The following is a 19,114-nucleotide window of genomic DNA, read 5'->3' on the forward strand; positions in this document are numbered from 1 at the left end:
TCAATATAAAAATATATTGATGTATTTATTTTTAAAACGTGTATGATTAAATCAAAATTAAAGTTTCAACTATACATTTAAACCACAATTAGAATTTCACGTCTATAATTACACATTAAACTGAAATTCATATATAATATTGAGATATATCTCTATCAAAATTTAGATATATACATATAATTAAATATAGCTTAAATTATTTAAGAGATAATGATAAAGTTTATATATATTAAAATAAAATAAAGAATTTTTAACAGAGCAAAAAGGTGAGAAAATGATTTTTTGTGGCATTTTTATTAAAAATGCCGCAAAAAGTAAGCAATAGTGATATTTTTTATAAAAAATGCCACAAAATTTTTTACACAAAACGGTACCGTCTTGTTACCCAAAATGCATTAGACTTTTTCGTTCCCCCCTTCCCCCGAAATCCCAAAATTTGACGAGAAATCTTTCTTTTTTTCCCCTCCTTTCTTTTCCCAAAATCGGTTCCCTCCCCCATCCCTAAAGAAATCCTAAAATTTCACTGGAAATTTCTTCTCTTTTTTTCCCCATTTTATTTTTCCCAAACCATTTCTCCCCTACCCCGATTCCCTTTATTTTTCCCCCAATTTCCTCAAATCAGTAGCCCTCTGCATCTCCGTTGGTAGCCCGCTGCTGTATCTCTGTCGACATCTGCTGTCGGTAGCCCTCTCTTTCTTTGTTTACTATCACTGTTTTTAATTGTAATTTTCATATTAATAACTATCTCTTCAAATGGGTTTTCTTTTCATAAATGTTGGAGTCAACTAAGGGGATGCATCATTCTTTTTAGCAGATGTTTTACAATTTGACAATTACGAGATTAAGGTTTATTTAGGATCCCAATTTCAGACCTTCAGTTCTAGATAATGGCCTGCCTTTGAAGCTGTAACTGCTTCTATTGGTGGAGATATTATCTGCAAAATTTATAGGAGAAGTTTTTATACAGTGTGTGATTTGAGAAATGCACTGCAAGGTATTGATTTTATTTCTTCCTCTGATGATGAAATCTGTACAAAATGGTTAGGAATAAAAGTGGTTCAATAGGGGAAAACCCTTGTGATTTTGCTCTTGCTTACTACTTGGTATCACTCATTTTCACATTTCACCTTGTGTATATTTTAGCATTTATCTTTCCTGTCTTCTAATCTGCGCCACCTTTCCTATCCTTCACCCATTCCACACGACACACATATAACCCCTTCTATCTCTGTTCAATTGCAGTGCGGATGGTTCATCTTTTATCGTTTACTCTCTCTTTGTTTCCTTTTGAAGAGATTTTTAAGCTGTTTATCTTTTCTCTTGATAATAAGCTCTAACGGCAGAAAAACAAAAGGAGGGATCTTTTGAAGTGGAAAAAAAGAGAATAAGATCAGATTAACATCTTTGTTGGTTTTTTTTTTTACTTTTTATTTATTTGGGTTTGGGAAATGAATTGTGAGTTTTTGATTTGTTCTTCACAAGGATCTGTTTTAAGCTTTTGGGTTTTGTTTTTGAGTGTTTAGAGAAAGAGAAATGGCTGGAAGTAATGAAATCAACCTCAATGAGTGCAAGGTACAATATTTTCTCCTTTTTTTTCCCGTTTACTCATTGTGTATATTCTTTCTAGAATTGGGTTGTCAAAGTTGAGTTCTATAATGAATTCTTCATATATTTTCGAGGTTGTTTTGGTTAATGAAGCTGAGTTTTAGCTTATTTTTTTGTTAGAGTTGATGGTCTTATCAATCTTATTTATTGAACTTTTTTCCATATTTGAATATCTAGGGTTATGGGTTGTGGAAAGTTGATTCTTTTGCTGTTTTTGGGGTATGGAACAGTTTAGTTTGATTTTTAAGCTTCAACGTCATATATGAGTTTATGTATTATATTGTTGTTTTAATTATATAATAGAATAAATATTGTTAATTGAGGTGTTAAACTGCTGCAAACTGAAGTGTTTGAATGCTGTAAATTGAAGTGTTTGAATGCTGTAAATTGAAGTGTTTAAATGCTGTAAATTGAAATGCTTAAATGTTGCAAATTGAAGTGTTTAAGTACTGCAAATTGAAGTGTTTAGTTGCTGGATATTGAGATGTTTTATCGCTGTAATTGAGGTGTATAAATGTTGTTAATTGAGATGTTAAAGTGCTGCAAATTGAAGTGCTTAAATGCTGTAAATTGAAGTGTTAAAGTGCTGCAAATTGAAGTGTTTGAATGCTATAAATTGAAGTGTTTAAATGCTGTAAATTGAAGTGCTTAAATGTTGCAAATTGAAGTGTTTAGTTGCTGGACATTGAGATGTTTTATCGCTGTAATTGAGGTGTATAAATGTTGTTAATTGAGATGCTAAAGTGCTGCAAATTGAAGTGCTTAAATGCTGTAAATTGAAGTGTTAAAGTGCTGCAAATTGAAGTGTTTGAATGCTGTAAGTTGAAGTGTTTAAATGCTGTAAATTGATGTGCTTAAATGTTGCAAATTGAAGTGTTTAAGTACTGCAAATTGAAGTTTTTAGTTGTTGGACATTGAGATGTTTTATCGCTGTAATTGAGGTGTATAAATGTTGTTAATTGAGATGTAAAAGTGCTGCAAATTGAAGTGCTTAAATGCTGTAAATTGAAGTGTTAAAGTGCTGCAAATTGAAGTGTTTGAATGCTGCAAATTGAAGTGTTTAAATGCTGTAAATTGAAGTGCTTAAATGTTGCAAATTGAAGTGTTTAAGTACTGCAAATTGAAGTGTTTAGTCGCTGGACATTGAGATGTTTTATCGCTATAATTGAGGTGTTTAAATGTTGTTAATTGAGATGTTAAAGTGCTGCAAATTGAAGTGTTAAAGTGCTGCAAATTGAAGTGTTTGAATGCTGCAAATTGAAGTGTTTAAATGCTGTAAATTGAAGTGCTTAAATGTTGCAAATTGAAGTGTTTAAGTATTGCAAATTGAAGTGTTTAGTTGCTGGACATTGAGATGTTTTATCGCTATAATTGAGGTGTTTAAATGTTGTTAATTGAGATGTTAAAGTGCTGCAAATTGAAGTGTTAAAGTGCTGCAAATTGAAGTGTTTGAATGCTGCAAATTGAAGTGTTTCTATTTTGGGTTTTTTAACTTGTGTGATTATTTGTGTTTCTAGCTATTGGTTTCAATTAGATGAGGCTAACATATCCATCACCAGTGTATAGAGGTATCTTTGCCACGTTCCTCGCAGGTTCAAGACAGGTTTTAGGAAAGGTAGGAAAATGCTAATGTCCTTAGGCTCATTGCTTTTTGATTTTAGTTCCATTGCGTATTTCTGTTCTTGTAAGAAATTTTGTGTTTTTTTCTTTCAAAATGTTCTTATTTTTGATTGGGGGTGATGTATAGGTACTGAAGCAGCACCAAGAAAGAAGGTTGCAGCAGTTTCTGCTTAAAAGGCAAATTGTAATGGTACGAGGTTTTGTTTTGGATGAAGCCATGTTTATGAGGAAACATTTAGTGATGAAGAGTGAAATTATGTTCTATTGGATGCTTTAGTTGTTATTTAGTTTCTATTTGAATGTAGTTGTCTTATATTTTGAACAATTATTGGAGCTAATGTTTGACCCTTAATTTCTTCATTGTCTTTTTTTTTTAATTCGATTAATGTTATTGTTTCGTTAATTTAAATTCATTAATTTTTTATATTTAGTTTTGAAGTTTAAATTTTAATAGGAAATTTAATTTAATTAATATTTTTTATTTACCCTTAAAAGAAGTGTATAGTTTAAAGTTCAAAGTTCAAATTTTAAATTTTAAACATAATATAATATTTATCATAGAAATAAATATTATTTAATTAAAATAATTTTTTAAAGGTTATATTCTTTAGCGGCATTTGTGAGAAAAGTGCCGCTAAATGTCTATTTTATAGCGGCGTTTGTAGGAAAAGTGCTGCTAAAGGTTATGACTTTTAGCGACGTTTTTCCTCAAACGCAGCTTAAAGCCATGACTTTTAGCGGCGCTTTCCCACAAACGCCGCTAAAAGCCATGACTTTTAACGGCGCTTTCCCACAAACATGGCTTTTAGCAGCGCTTTTCTCACAAACGCCGCTAAAAGCCATGACTTTTCGCGGCTTTTTTTTGAATAAACGTCGCAAAGGCATTTTTTGTGGCACTAGTAAAAACGCCACAAATAGTTTTAGTGACGCTTAAAAACGCCGCTAAAGGCTAAAAAAGCGCCGCTAAAAGTCTATTTTCTTGTAGTGATCCTATGATTGTAACACACTAGTGACAAGATTATTGGACAAAGTACAAATCTAAATTACTCTCGTAATGGTATATAATAGGGAGATCAGACACGGTACTTTTAATAGATTGACTCCGTGACTAAATAATGTTGTAATTAATAGATAAAAAGTTAGAACTTAATTACAAGAGATGACTTAGAAATTAATTTAATTTCTTTGAATTATTATTTAATTGATTGTAATTAAACAATTGAGGGTTAGTTTAGTATTGCTTTTTAAAAGTGTTTTTAAAAAGTGCTATGGAAAAGTGTTGTTGAGAAATACTTCTGAAAAGTACTTTTGAAAAGTTTGGTTTAAGATTTGAGTGTTTAGCATTGCTGTTAAAAAATTCTTTTGAAAAATAAAATATTCATTTTAGACATGATATTATCAAGTAACAAATATGTATTTAAATAATTTTCAAATTAGTTAATATTATTATATTTTAGTAAGAATATTTTTTTTTTATTATAACTTGTTACTAATATTTTAGTATATGAAATATAAATTTTAAATATTTTTAAGCAATAAATATTAATTATTTATAAAAATTTAATTAAAATATATAAACTATATTTTAAATAATTAATTATAACCATTAAATATTTATAATTAGTTATTAACATATTTTTATTATTTAAAAAAATAATTTTTTATTTTTAATTAATGATTTTAACACATTTGTAATTAAGCACGAAGAAAAAATGGAAAGTATCATGTTACTGGAGAGGTGAAAAAGTAATTAAGCACCAAAAGTGCTTTTAGTAGGGGAAAGCTAAAAATTTTAGGGTCCGTTTGTTTACATGTAAAATGTTTTATGGAAAATGTTTTCTGTATTTTCCTGTATTTGTTTCACAGAAATAGTTTGTTCAACGGAAAATAATTTACAGGTCAAGGTAAAATAAGTAATTTTTCCTGTAAAATGACTTACCCATTTGAAAAGTGTAAGTCATTTTCCGGAAAAGAGCTCATCTATAGATAATTTATTTTTATATAAAAATTAACTTAAATCAAGCTTAATATTATTATATTGATAATAATTTTTATTTTTATTTTTAAAAATATTTAAAATATTATATTTTTTAATATATTAAACATACATATTTAATTATTTATATTTAGTCATATAATAAATTATTAATATAATAAATATAATCTATTATTTTAATAAATTATTTAATATTTCAAATTTATTTTAATAACAAATTTTAAAAATAATAATTTTAAATAATATTATTCACATATTATTGAAAATATTCAATATTAATATTTTAATAATAAATATTTATTACAATTATAAATATATTAATAATAAATGTTTTGTAGTATAAAGGTTAAAATATGTCATAAATCTATATACACTTCACAGATTTGTAATTTAGTCTTTGTACTTTTATTTTCAAGAATTTAGCTCCTTTATTTTTCAAATTTAAAAATCAAGTCCAATTGTTGACATCGTTAAATTTTTTGACCATTTTGTTGATGTCACATTTTTAAATAAAAAATACTCACTTAGTAGTCATGTAATTAGAAAATGATGTTGTAATGAATTTCAATTTAACATCATATTTTTAATATATGCAAAAACAATGTAAAATATAAAATTATAGATAAAAATAAATTCAATTAAACAATGAAAAAAAAAGAAAATCTCAAATGTATGTTTATTTAATTGAAAACAACTTTTATGAAATATTTTAAAAAAATTTACTAAATAACAAAAAATATTTTACACAGATTCATCCAAATACCAGAATATATAAGTTTTTCCAGAAAAGTAAATCATTTTCCAGAAATCATTTTCTGAAAGTCATTTTCAGTGAAATAAACGGAGCCTTAGCTTCTCCTTTTCAAAAGTGTTTTTTAAAAGTGAAAAGCAAAACATTTCAATTAAAAGCAGCTTGTTTAGCACAATTTTTCTTCTAAAAGTGTTTTTCAAGCTAAAAGTGTTTTTTTAAGCAATACTAAACAAGGCCCGAGTCTGAAGTGAAAATTAAATTAAGCAATTATTGAAATTCAACTAAATAAGATAATTAAATTTATTTATTCATGGTTTCTAATATGGTAAAATTGTCATGACTTTGAAAAAATTAAATTTGAGTTGATTAAATTTATTTACTCATAAATTCTAATATCATAAAATTATCATGACTTTGACGAAATTAAAATTGGATTGAAAAATATCTTATTGAAATCAAATTAACCTTAATCAGTAAACCATAATAAAAAAAAAGAACCATAATGAGTTTAGGAAATTAACCCAAAACAATCAATTTGAATCACTCCAACTTTGATATTTTTTTTTCGAAAAAAAATGTCTGCATTCCTAATTAAAATGTTTTATTTAATATTTATTACATATGCCCAAATATTTGATAAATGTAAACAAATAACAAAATTGTCTAAATAATAAAAAAAGGCCCATTTCCAAAAAAAATTTACCGAAATGGGCCATATTTCTTCATAATTACAGGAATTGTTTGATTTTCCTAAAAAACGTTAAGTTGGAGTTGTTTTTAGGGAAACAGAGAAAAGCACATTCAGCTCAGCGCTTTTTTCCCTGCTGACAGGTAAAACGCACCCACATTAACGCGCTTTAGTAAGTGCTTCCACATAGGCGTGCTTTTTCCATGCTCCAACGGTCAATTCTAACAACTATTTCAACTAGCCGTTGGCCCCCAGTGGTAATAAAAAAAAATAAGTATAAACCCCCCACACACATTTCTCACAATTCTCTCTTAAATCTCTCAAATTTCTAAATTAACTCTAAAAAATCTCTCAAATAGTCTCTTAATTTTTTTCCTAAATTCTATTTTTATCTAAATTATTCTATTTTTTATTTTTTTATTAGTAATTTCAAGAAATAGGTCTTTTAATAAAAATTTGTTCATGTTCAATTATATATTTAGCAATGGTCGTGTCTCTAATCCATCTTGATAACAAGCACATCTCTGTCAACCAATTGCAAATGGTAAGAATAAATTTTAATGAATTTTAATCTTTTTTTCATAGTTATAATTGAACTTAATATTTTTAATAACTTTTCTGTAAATAGCCGAAAGATCAAATTTTGCAATACAATATTCGTAATGATCTACCCGGTACTCCATCACCGTTAATCAAAACATACATGAAGGAACCTTGTTTTTTGCATATGGCCCTTGTAGGCAGGGGTGTAAATTGGACCCGAAACTCATTGCGCGTTGGTGGAGAGGTGGAGACTCGAGATGCACACATTTCATCTTCCATGCAATGAGTGTACTATCACTCTAAATGACGTGCATTTATAGTTAGGGTTACCTGTGGACGAGTTGGTAGTCACTAGGTCTGTTCAGTTTTCTGGTTGAGGAATCGTATGTTACGATCTTTTGGGTGTGGTTTCGGAGATGATTTATGGAGGTAGGGTCGAAATGGCTTGGTTACAAAATAATTTCGTAGAGTTGGCAAAGGATTCAACTGAAGAGAAAAGAGAACGATACACTCAGGCGTACATTCTTCATATTATCGGGGGTATTCTGATGCTGGATAAGTCACGAAGCCTTGTACATCTAAGGTGGCTGCTGAAATTCATTGATTTTAGAGGAGCTGGCGAACTCAGTTGGGGGTCCTCCATGTTGGCAACATTGTTCCGCGAGATGTGTAGGGCGACGAAATCAGAAAAAATCAAAATTGGTGGTTGTCTTGAACTACTATAATAATAGGTTTGGTACCGCTTTCCATTTTTACGTCATTTTGTGAACTACCCGTATACATTCGCACTCATAACAAGGTAAAATTCAGTAGATATTACCATTATTAAATTATTTAAAATAAAATTATTATGCTAATAAGTTATCTAAATAGGTGAAACCATGCCCCGAGTCACGTGGGGTTACCTTCTGAGCTTAAAAATATACGGCTCCTATTAGACCAATGATCGGAAGTGGGTGTATGTATTTATTTAATTTTGAACTATATACAAATAACGTAGTCGATTTCATATTTAGTATTCAGTAGTGTATGTTTATAACTAATGTTTTTCTCACGTTCATATAATTTGAATGGACACCATACGAGGACACAGTAATTCGGGCAATAATTCTTGAGGAACTCTTTGTAAATCCTAACGTTGACACATTAAGGTCCTATTGGTAATATACACTACCGTCGAGATGCACGAGAAGGATAGAATGTTGCAGTAGTTCGAATTTTGACAATCAATTCTTGTGACATTTTAGGAGCTTGATGGCCTACATCGTATCGACTTACAGCGACCGGATATGAATTGGTTGGTATTCCAATCGCAATATATCAATATATAGAATAATCTGTAGCGACGTAAAAGTTTCGCTTTGGTCACTAGTTGAGGCGATTATTTGAAAATTTGAAAACGGGATTTTAGTCTTAAAGAGAAAATGAGTCGCCACCGATCCTTTTTCCTATGTGCGATAGAACACCTAATAAATCCTCTTTTTTTGAAAAGAAAATTTATTATTATTTTTAAACAAAAAAGAAGGCCGAGTTTAGATCTACGTCAAAAGCCAGAGTAAAGTTGGGTTCAGGAGGCGGTTACGCACGAGGAAGATATTAGCACCCTCGCGACGCCCAAAATTGGTATCTTATTAAACACGCGTTGTCTCAATTCTCAAAAATACGAGTTCAATTTAAATTTTGATCGTGATCCGGTCAAAACACGAGAATTTTTAAAATTTCGGTTTCTTTTGAAAGGCGTCCTATTTTTTAACACAAGCCGACGAATTTCACCCAACATAGCGATGAAATCGATGACTTAATGTTAAATCGGTACATTGCCTTATTTATTGAAAAAAAAACATGAATAAAAATATTTTTTAAAATAAAAATTCATAAATAAATAAATGGTGCAAACAATGATATAATGAAAAAAAATATTAACATATAATATAAGAGCATTAGGATAATAATAAAAACAATATTTACAATAAAAAGAAAATAATAATAAAAAATGATATGCTAATAATATAATAAGAAAAGCAAGCTGATACAGAGGGTAAGAAACAAAAAATAAAAGAATTAGAAATACATCGAAGCAAATAATAAATATGATAATAATATTAAAAACAATAACCATGCATGCGATACTAAACGTAATAATAGTGTTAAACACGAAATAAAAACAATAAATATATATATTCATATAATAATAGTTAGTAAAGTGATGGAAACATGATATATATATAAAAAAACACTAATAATGTTACCTATATACATACGTATATATATTAAAATATAAACATAATAATAGTATTAAAAAGTATATACATAGTATTAAAAATATATACATAATATATACATATTAGAAATAATAATAATATTAAAAACAACTATTAATAATACTACATAAATATACACACACATATATATATATTAAAAAATACATAATAATATTAAAAATACGTACATAATATATATACATATAATATAGTTATTAAAAAATACATACAATATATAGTATTAAGAATATACACAATATATATGGTATTAAAAATATAGTATTAAAAAACAAAATATATACATATAAGTATTGATTAAAAAATAATACTAATAATAGTAATAGTAAAATACTAATAAATAATAGATATAGTAATAATAAGAACATATAAACGAAAATATATACAGGGGAAAATAAAAATAATAAAAGAAAATTAGTAACGCTATATATACGTAAACATATATATATACATTGAAAAACATATATACATAGTATTAGTATTTAAATACATATAATATAATATTTAAGAAAAACTGTACATAATATATATGTACTTGATATAGCATTTAAAATATATATGTAATATAACATTAGACATATATATATGATAATATAAAAATACATAACTAATAATATTTAAGAATGTATACATAATATAGTATAAAAAATGTATATATATACGTAATATAGAATTTAAAATATACCTAATATATTAAAAGAATATATACATAATATAATATTAAGAAAAATAATAATAACAAAAAAACTATTAATAATATTATATAATATATATACATATAAGTATTAAGTAAAAATAATACTAATGCTAATAAATAATAAATATAATAATAATAGTAATAAAATAAAATAGTATACATAATTATTAAAATTAAAATTAAATAATGAGAAAAAGTAAAAAAAAGGACAAAATTGAATTAAAAATGAAGTTTTGGGGCGAATTTCGAAATAGAACAAAAGAAAGGGGCTTATTTGAACGCGCGCAAAACATATGGGGACCAAAACAACAATTATTCCTTCCCATCAAAACGCAGCGCATCAGCGGGGACTAAATTGAAAATCGCGACAAATTTCGAGGCGAAATTAAAAATAAAAAAGACTTAATTGCAAAAGCTTGAAAAAGCGAAAGGGCCAAATGTGCGAATTGCCCTTCCGCTCAAAAACACGTAGATCTTGGCCTGGAGCGGGTCGGATCGGGTCGGTGCATGGGTAAAGGGCAAAACAACGTCGTTTTGGGGTTAAAAGGCAGGCCCCAAAATAACATCGTTTTGGAGGCTATAAAAGGGCCATTTTCAGCAAAAAAAAAAACTCATTTGTGCTGCTGGAGAAGAAAAAAAAAGAGAAAAGGGAGGGGCGATTTCCAGCCACAGGGCCGGTCACCGTCCGGTTGCCGGACCGCTGTGCGCTACAGTTGCCGGCCACCGTCCACGGTGGCCGGAAAAGGTAAAACTTTTTTATTTTATTTTTTTAGTTAAATAATATAATATATTTATGTATATGGATATGTGTTTGAATAGGAAAGAAAGAAGAAGAAAAAAAGAAACAGATTCGGTAAAAAAAATTAATTACCTTTTTTGCTTTCGATCTTGGTTTTGGTATTCGAACGATCTATGGTATTGATCTACTGTTCTTTTGTTTTTAAAATAATGTATGCATTTTCTAAAATCTAAAATTTTCTCCCTCCTCTACAACAGATTTTTGATTGGCTTTATACCGCCATTATACAAGCTTTTTCTTTTATTATTTCTGTCTTTTCTTCATCTAATCTACAGGTGCAAGTGGCGGTGCTGCAGAGCTGGTGGTGCAGAGGGCAGTTGGTGGAGGCAGGTGGCTGCTAGTGGCTAAGGTTTCAGCTTTTCTAAAACCCTAGTTTGACTAATGGGCTAATTGGGCTTGGGCTAGGTAGTTAGGTTTTTTTTTGGGGGGGCTTTGGGATTTGAATTGGGTTAAATTTTAGTTGTAATGGTTTATTTTTGTAAAAGGCCCAGGCTAATTTGGGCTTCTACAGCTGCTCCTCTTTGCTTATTATCGTGAAACGAGAATAGAGCAAAGACTTTCAAGGAAGACCAAATTTTTTCGGTCTTGCTGAGTTTGACTTCTTTGGTGCTCTTCTTATCCAGGTAGTCTCTTTCTAGTCTACCACATCTTGTTGCCTTGATCATTCCATCGCGACTTCAGAGCTATGACTTGTAGCTTCAATCTACTCCAATGTAACTTCAAGAATATGAGATTTATGGCTTCAATCTTCTCTGTAACTTCAGGAAGATAAGATCTACAACTTCAATCCATTCTTCTACCGCTTCAGTGAGATAAGGTTTGTGGTCTTTTCTTCTGCGACTTCAGAAAGGTAAGATCTGATATCTTCAGGGAGACGAAATCTGGTGTCTTCTATCAGCTCCAATCTTTATTCTTTACTCGGCATGTGATCCTGAGCTCAACTCACTTCTCGCAATATGAGTTGACTCTTTAAAAACAGACATTAAAAATAGAAATTGAAAATAGCTCAGCACGTGAGCCAAGGCTCAACTCACCTCTCGCAATATGAGTTGATTTTTGAAAACAGAATTTGAAAAACAGATTTTGAAAATACCTTGGCATGTGACCCAAGGCTCAACTCACCTCTCGCAATATGAGTTGATTTTTGAAAAACATAAATTGCAAAAACATAAATTGAAAATACCTCAGCATGTGAGCCAAGGCTCAACTCACCTCTCGCAATATGAGTTGATTTTTTTGAAAGACAGCAATTGAAATACCTCAACGTGTCTTGAGGCTCAACTCACGTCTCGCAATATGAGTTGATTTTTGAAAACAGAAATAAAAACATCAGAATACTAAAACATGTCATCTGGTGGAACTCAGATGTCTTTTCCTTTGATTCAGTACAGCTATCATCACATCCCCTTGCTCTACTAGGGTACCTGTATATGTCATGCATGATGTTATCATGATATGCACATATTTGTCTTAAATGCCTTTATGCCTACATGATTATGCTATGCGCCTTAGGCATATTTGTCGTATGTCCTTTTTCATCATGATTTTTGTGATGATCTGCATTCATTACTTCGGCTCTTAACTTTCTCTTTAGGTCATGTACCCGTCCTCAAGCTTCACGAACAATATGTGTTTCTCAGATATCACTCTTTTGCCCCTGGTTGAACTTTGTCCTTGCTTTTAGGCTCTTCTACTTATCAAATTCTTATCCGGGTAATGCTTAACATTTCTTTTGTTTAGAGTATGTCATTTCACTATTTATCATGTAAATAAACCACATAATGAGATGCATGAAAATGGTCAGGTAGGGACAAAAGGGATACCTCACATTTATTTATTTCAAATGTAGAAAACAAAGAAAGTTAACCAATGATAGTAAAAAAAGTGTCATAAAGAGAAAAGGGATCGCATTCAACGGATACAAATGCTCTAGATATTCAACGCATGAACTCTTCCACGTTCATCAATCAAGAATCTTTTCGAGCATGGCTTCTTGCGTAGAAGATTTCGAGCTGCTAAAAATGCTTCAAATACTGAAGTCTTGCTGTTTGACCCACCGTTCAACTGCCTTGCTCTTTAAACCCGGGTTTGCTTCATTAGAATACCCTTTCAGGTTTTCATCCTAATCTTTTGTGTTAATCAAGACGCCCTTTTTAGGTTTTCACCTTGATCTTTTTTTTAGGCATAATATTTCTTCACAGCATCTGAATTCACTGGATTAGATAACTCATTGCCATCCATCTCAGTGAGAATCAAAGCTCCACCCGAGAATGCTTTCTTTACGACGTATGGTCCTTCCCAATTTGGTGCCCATTTTCCTCGCAGGTCTTTTTGTATTAGGAGAATCTTTCTCAGCACGAGTTCTCCTTCATGGAATTCTCTTGGCCGTACTTTCTTGTCATGGGCCGCGATCATTCTCTTCTGGTACATCTGTCCGTGACAAATTACCTTTAAACGTTTTCTTCGATGAGGTTTAACTTGTCATATCGAGCTTGAACCCATTCTGCTTCCTCCAGTTTTGACTCCATTAAGACTCGTAGAGAGGGGATTCTGGTGCTCAAATGTGCAAATTGCCCTTCCACTCAAAAACACGCGGATCCTGGCCTGCAGCGGGTTGGATCGGGTCGGTGCATGGGTAAAGGGCAAAACGACGTCGTTTTGGGGTTAAAAGGCAGCCCCCAAAACGACATCGTTTTGGGAGGCTATAAAAGGGCCATTTTTAGCAAAAAAAAAACTCATTTGTGTTGTTGGAGAAGAAAAAAAAGAGAGAATGGAGGGGGGCGATTTTCGACCACAGGGCCGCTCACCGTCGGTCGTCGGACGGCCGTGCGCCGCCGTCGTTGGCCATCGTCCACGGTGGCCGGAAAAGGTAAAACTTTTTTTTTTATTTTTTTAGTTAAATAATATAATATATTTATGGATATGGATATGTGTTTGAATAGGAAAGAAAGAAGAAAAAAAAGAAATAGATTCGGTAAAAAAAATTAATCACCTTTTTTGCTTTCGATCTTGGTTTTGATATTCGAACGATCTATGGTATTGATCTACTGTTCTTTTGTTTTTAAAATAATGTATGTATTTTCTAAAATCTGAATTTTTCTCCCTCCTCTACAACAGATTTTTGATTGGCTTTATATAGCCATTATACAAGCTTTTTTTTTTATTATTTCTATCTTTTCTTTATCTAATCTGCAAGTGCAAGTGGCGGTGCTGCAGAGCTGGTGGTGTAGAAGGCAGTTGGTGGAGGCAGGTGGCTGCCAGTGGGTAGGGTTTCAGCTTTTCTGAAACCCTAGTTTGACTAATGGGCTAATTGGGCTTGGGCTAGGTAGTTAGGTTTTTTTCTGGGGGGGCCTTTGGGATTTGAATTGGGTTAAATTTTAGTTGTAATGGTTTATTTTTGTAAAAGGCTCGGGCTAATTTGGGCTTCTACATAATCGATATGATATTTTACCTACGCACGACGCAATTCTCCTTTCAAAGTTACTATGTGATCCAGATTACATGCCATGGTTGAGGATCCATAGCAAGTCATATTTGTTAGGAGAAGAGGTAAGACGTCAGAATCCCCATACAAGTAGGCCACAAAGACCATTTTAAATCCAATGGATGGCCAGGCGTGCCCATCATTAATGCCAATGCAAGAATTGGCCCTGACAGCCTCAACACCAGTGCCTTCACCACACCCCCTTTAGTATGTACTACCTTATTATGGTCCGTATCTTAACCCTTTTATTTTCACATAAGTACAAAATGTTGCACCACATTTTTCTACTTCTAGTCCTATGTCAGGTTGGACTATTAGACGTCCATCCTCAATGTGGTACAATCCCGGGACATCTTATTTCTCGATGATGATGATGTCTACAATGATGTATAGGCCATCTATGCATGAGACACCAACAAAAAGTACAATCATTATCCTATCGGCTTACGGGACTTCCTATAGTTACAATAATTCATCGTGGGTGACGCAAACACCTCCAAGATCTTTGTTCTATCAAGGTGGGTCATCTTCCCAACCATCTATTTATAAACCGGAGATGCATGAATGCAAGAATCTACATCGACAGAAGGCGAAACCCGACAACCACAACCCCATCCAAAAGCTAAACTTAGAAAGAATCTAGCGCATAATAGTCGACCACCCCGATATGGAAAAAATTACAATGGTCCAAAACAAATGCTTGAACACTGTAACAGTCTAATTTTGGGGCTAGTCAGAACAATGGTTTCGGGACAACAAATTTGACATAGAAAAATTTATTTTTATTATATTTTTATGGTCTACAGTTCTACGGAATGATTTCGTGAAAATCTCGTTTGAAAATTTTGACTTTTGGGCACTCAATTTAATCAAAAGGATTAAATTATAATAAGTGCAAAAGTTGAGTTCTACTTGTTAAAGGTGTCCAATTGCTATGAGATTTTAAATTATAGGTCATTATATGATAATTAGACCATTAGTTAAGTTTATGGACAAAAATGGACATGATTAAGTGAAATTTCAACGTTTTAAGTGAAGGGTATTTTGGCCATTTGGTTAGTAAAAGAATAAAAGGGGAAAATAAAGCCAAAATTGGTGTCCATCTTCTCTCCTTGGCCGAATTTTACAAGACACCATAGCTAGGGTTTTCTTCAACTTTCAAGCTTGATTGTAAGTACATCATAGCTCCGTTTTTAATGATCTTTACATTTTTTAAGTCCTCGTAACCCAATTTACCTATTTCTACTATTATTTTGAAGTAGGGTTCATGTTTAAAAATTTACCCATGTGTGACATGCATGTATTTTGATGTTTGATGGAAGATATTGTATGTTTAAAGTGTGATAAACAACTTTTACTAAGTGATTTTTAGTGAAAATGTATAAAAAAGACTTATTTGTAAATGTTGTTAAAATGGGTAGTAGAAATGTGATTTGATAAAAAATGTAGGGTGCTATAAGCATGAAATTGGTTCGGCTAGGCTTGGGTTATCAAGAAATTGAATACATTTCATTTTATGAGCCTAAGGACCAAAATGTAAATATGACAAAGTTTAGGGGAAACAATGTAATTTTGCCATAACATGATGTCTGGACTGGTTTGAGTGGTATGAATATTAAATAAGCTAAATTTGCTATTGTAGATCAAGAAAAACGAAGTTTGGACCTTGATCGGGGGAAGAATAAAGCGCTTGACGATTAAATCTTTTTCTACTAATTTGTACCAAGGTAAGTTTGTATGTAAATAGTGCATTGTTTTTTTTTTATGTTTTAAATGCTTTAATATTGTATGACTTATGATTGGATCCATGGATGTAATTGAAAAGTGAGAAAATATCCTGGTTGAACTTTAGGAATAGATAGGATACAAATGTCATGACATTAGGGTTAGTTAAAATTACATGTAAGACCATATCTGGGATATGGCATCAATGTGAGACTTCATATAAGACCATAGCTGGGTTATTGGCATCGATATGAGATCTCATGTAAGACCATAATTGGGATATGGCATTAGTATGGTAACGTATGGGTGAGACTCCTGAGTATACTTTAGTATTCCAAGTGGTTCAATAGGAAATTCAACGAGAATGATAAGCTATGAAAAGTTATGTTATGTTGCAAGATGGTACAGGTATGTACGTAAGACTTATGCTTAATAAGCTCGATATGTGATGAATTCTCGGTAAGTTTTGATTAGATGACCTTAATACCATGTATGCCAAGTTCATCATGTTTATTTGTATGTTACATGTGTGGTTATAATGCTTATTATTTGCATAGGAACTTACTAAGCTTTAAAGCTTACTCCTCTTTCTTTTCCCTTGTCTTATAGTGTTACCAAGCCAGCTTAGGGATTGGAGAGTGTTAGAGATCTAGTCACACTATCCATTTAATATTTTGGGTACCAATGATTTCAATATTTTGAGTCACACTATCCATTTAATATTTTGGGTACCAATAATTTCAATATTTTGAGTTATGGCATGTATAGGGATTTGGTCTTTTTGTTACGTGTCATAGTTGATTTGGCCAAATGTGTTGGCTTATAATGGTATTGATTCATTTTGTAAATAGCCATTGAATGTTGGCCTATAATGGTTATGATGGCTTATGATGGTTTTTTTGGCTATTGATATATTCATATGATGATACTTTTCATAGATGTGGGATTATGCATGGCTTGAGTTGATAAGTTTGTGATGTCGTATGTGATGGACAATAGCATGTGAATAATGTGTGGATGCTTTGGTTGTGGCTGATTTGGTTGAATGTATATGCTTGGAATGGTGCAATGTTTGTTGTGTAGGTTTGTGCATGGAGTGGTGACAATATGGCTTGGAAAATAGCCTTATTTTTGTCCACACGGGTGTGACACACGGCTTGCCCCATAGGCGTGTGTTTCGACCGTGTGTCCCCTGCACATTAATTGTTACAAAACAGAATACTCAGTATAGAGCATATAGGCATAGACACAGACACATGTCTCAGTCGTGTGGACAACACAGCCTCAGGCACGGGCATGTGAAGTCTGCACCTATTTGATAAAAATTTTGGAAAATTAAATAGACCCCACGGCCTAAGCACACGAGCGTATGCCTTGGCCGTGTGACTTCATTTTGTTCATGGATGGCAAACAGAGAGTTATACGAGGTCTAGACACAGGCGTGTGTGACCACATGGCCTGCCCACACGGGCGTGTCCCAAACCACACGGATGTGTGGCCCCTATTTAGGCAAAAATTTTCTAAGTGTTGTATAATTTTCTAAAGTTCTCGGTTTAGTCCCAAATAGCTTTCAAAGCATGTTTTGGGCCTTGTAGGCTCGTTTTAGGGACGATATTAATATATGTGAAAAGTTTTTAATTTGGATGGAAATCTATACCTCGTTTTTGTATGTTTTCTTGTGTTTGAGTCTGGTAATGTCTCATACCTTGTTCTGGCGTCGAATACGGTAATGGGTGTTACAAACACTCGGCACTCACGGAGTAAGTGATCATTATAGTACATAAGACCCGTTTCAAGATCTATTACGCAACCTAGCACGTACCTCTCTAGCACCTGACACCACTGTCATACCTCGTTATATGTCTCGTCCCACCTACTGTGCATATTCTCCAAGGCCTTCTGCTTAGCTATCCACGCCTTGCGATACAAAGGCATGTAATTGAATTGGCTACGAATATTGGCAATTAAAATCGACATAATAGTCCTTGGATCCGCTTTCACTATCGATAGTATTAGGCCCGCGATCATATCTGAATCCAACTTTGGATGATCCCGTGAAACACCTGCAGCCCCACTAGTACGTTAAATTAATTGAAAATAACCCTAAACCCTAAACAAAACCCTAATAACCAAGTGATACTGTACTAAATGCAACACATGTATGTGGACCGGTGGAATTTTTTATCATCCATAACCTCGTTTTCTTCTTACCAAAAGCCATGATTTGGATTTAACCATGTAGAAGTTAACCACGTTCTTGATACTGTATCACTTCAATGCTGCGAGAAAACCATCTTTACTAGAAAACTCCCTACCCACTTCTAAATCACCCGAATCTAATAATGTACTTCCGTGGTCAGGCCTCTTGTGTGGTAGTTTTGCAAACTCCAACGCATCCTCTGTCGAAAAATCAACATTATGAATGTGGGCTAACGGCGAGTACACCGTGAATCATGGATCTTCTTCTTCTTCATTTTCACCCTCTTCATCGTCTTCAGGTTCAGTTGGAATAGGTTTCAATTCAGAAAATAATATAACTTCTGAACCGTCGACACCAGGCTTCCAAGGTAGATCCACATCGAATTCATTGTCATATTTGTTCTCCAACCCACCAACATCTGCCATATTGAAGGTTCCTTTGCCGGTGGACATTGTAGAAAGTACATCATCCATTCTCGTATACATTTTGGAACGTCCAAAATCACATGTCAATTTCCAACCACTACAAGTTGATGCCATTCCACAGTAAATATTTCCAACGTTGAATATCGACCTATTGAAGTGCATGTCCCATCTACTAACTAAGTGTTGTACAGGGGTCGTGTATTCCGTTCTACCACCAAAACCCGATGGTTCAGTGTTCTGTTTCCCACGATTGAAATCTAAGGTTGAGACGGATGAGTGTCTTCCTATTGATGATTTCGGGA

General features: G+C 32.4%; 1 long non-coding RNA gene across 1 annotated transcript; it reads left to right on the forward strand.

The window, feature by feature from the left end:
- Positions 1-374: 374 nt before the first annotated feature.
- Positions 375-3,577, forward strand: LOC107925349 (uncharacterized). Its single transcript, XR_001691953.2, has 4 exons — positions 375-681; positions 1,524-1,572; positions 3,123-3,220; positions 3,353-3,577. It is a non-coding gene; the product is annotated as an uncharacterized lncRNA (long non-coding RNA).
- The last annotated feature ends 15,537 nt before the right edge of the window (positions 3,578-19,114 follow it).

This window comes from Gossypium hirsutum, chromosome A01, assembly GCF_007990345.1.
Source record: "Gossypium hirsutum isolate 1008001.06 chromosome A01, Gossypium_hirsutum_v2.1, whole genome shotgun sequence".
In the NCBI taxonomy this organism is placed as follows: domain Eukaryota; kingdom Viridiplantae; phylum Streptophyta; class Magnoliopsida; order Malvales; family Malvaceae; genus Gossypium; species Gossypium hirsutum.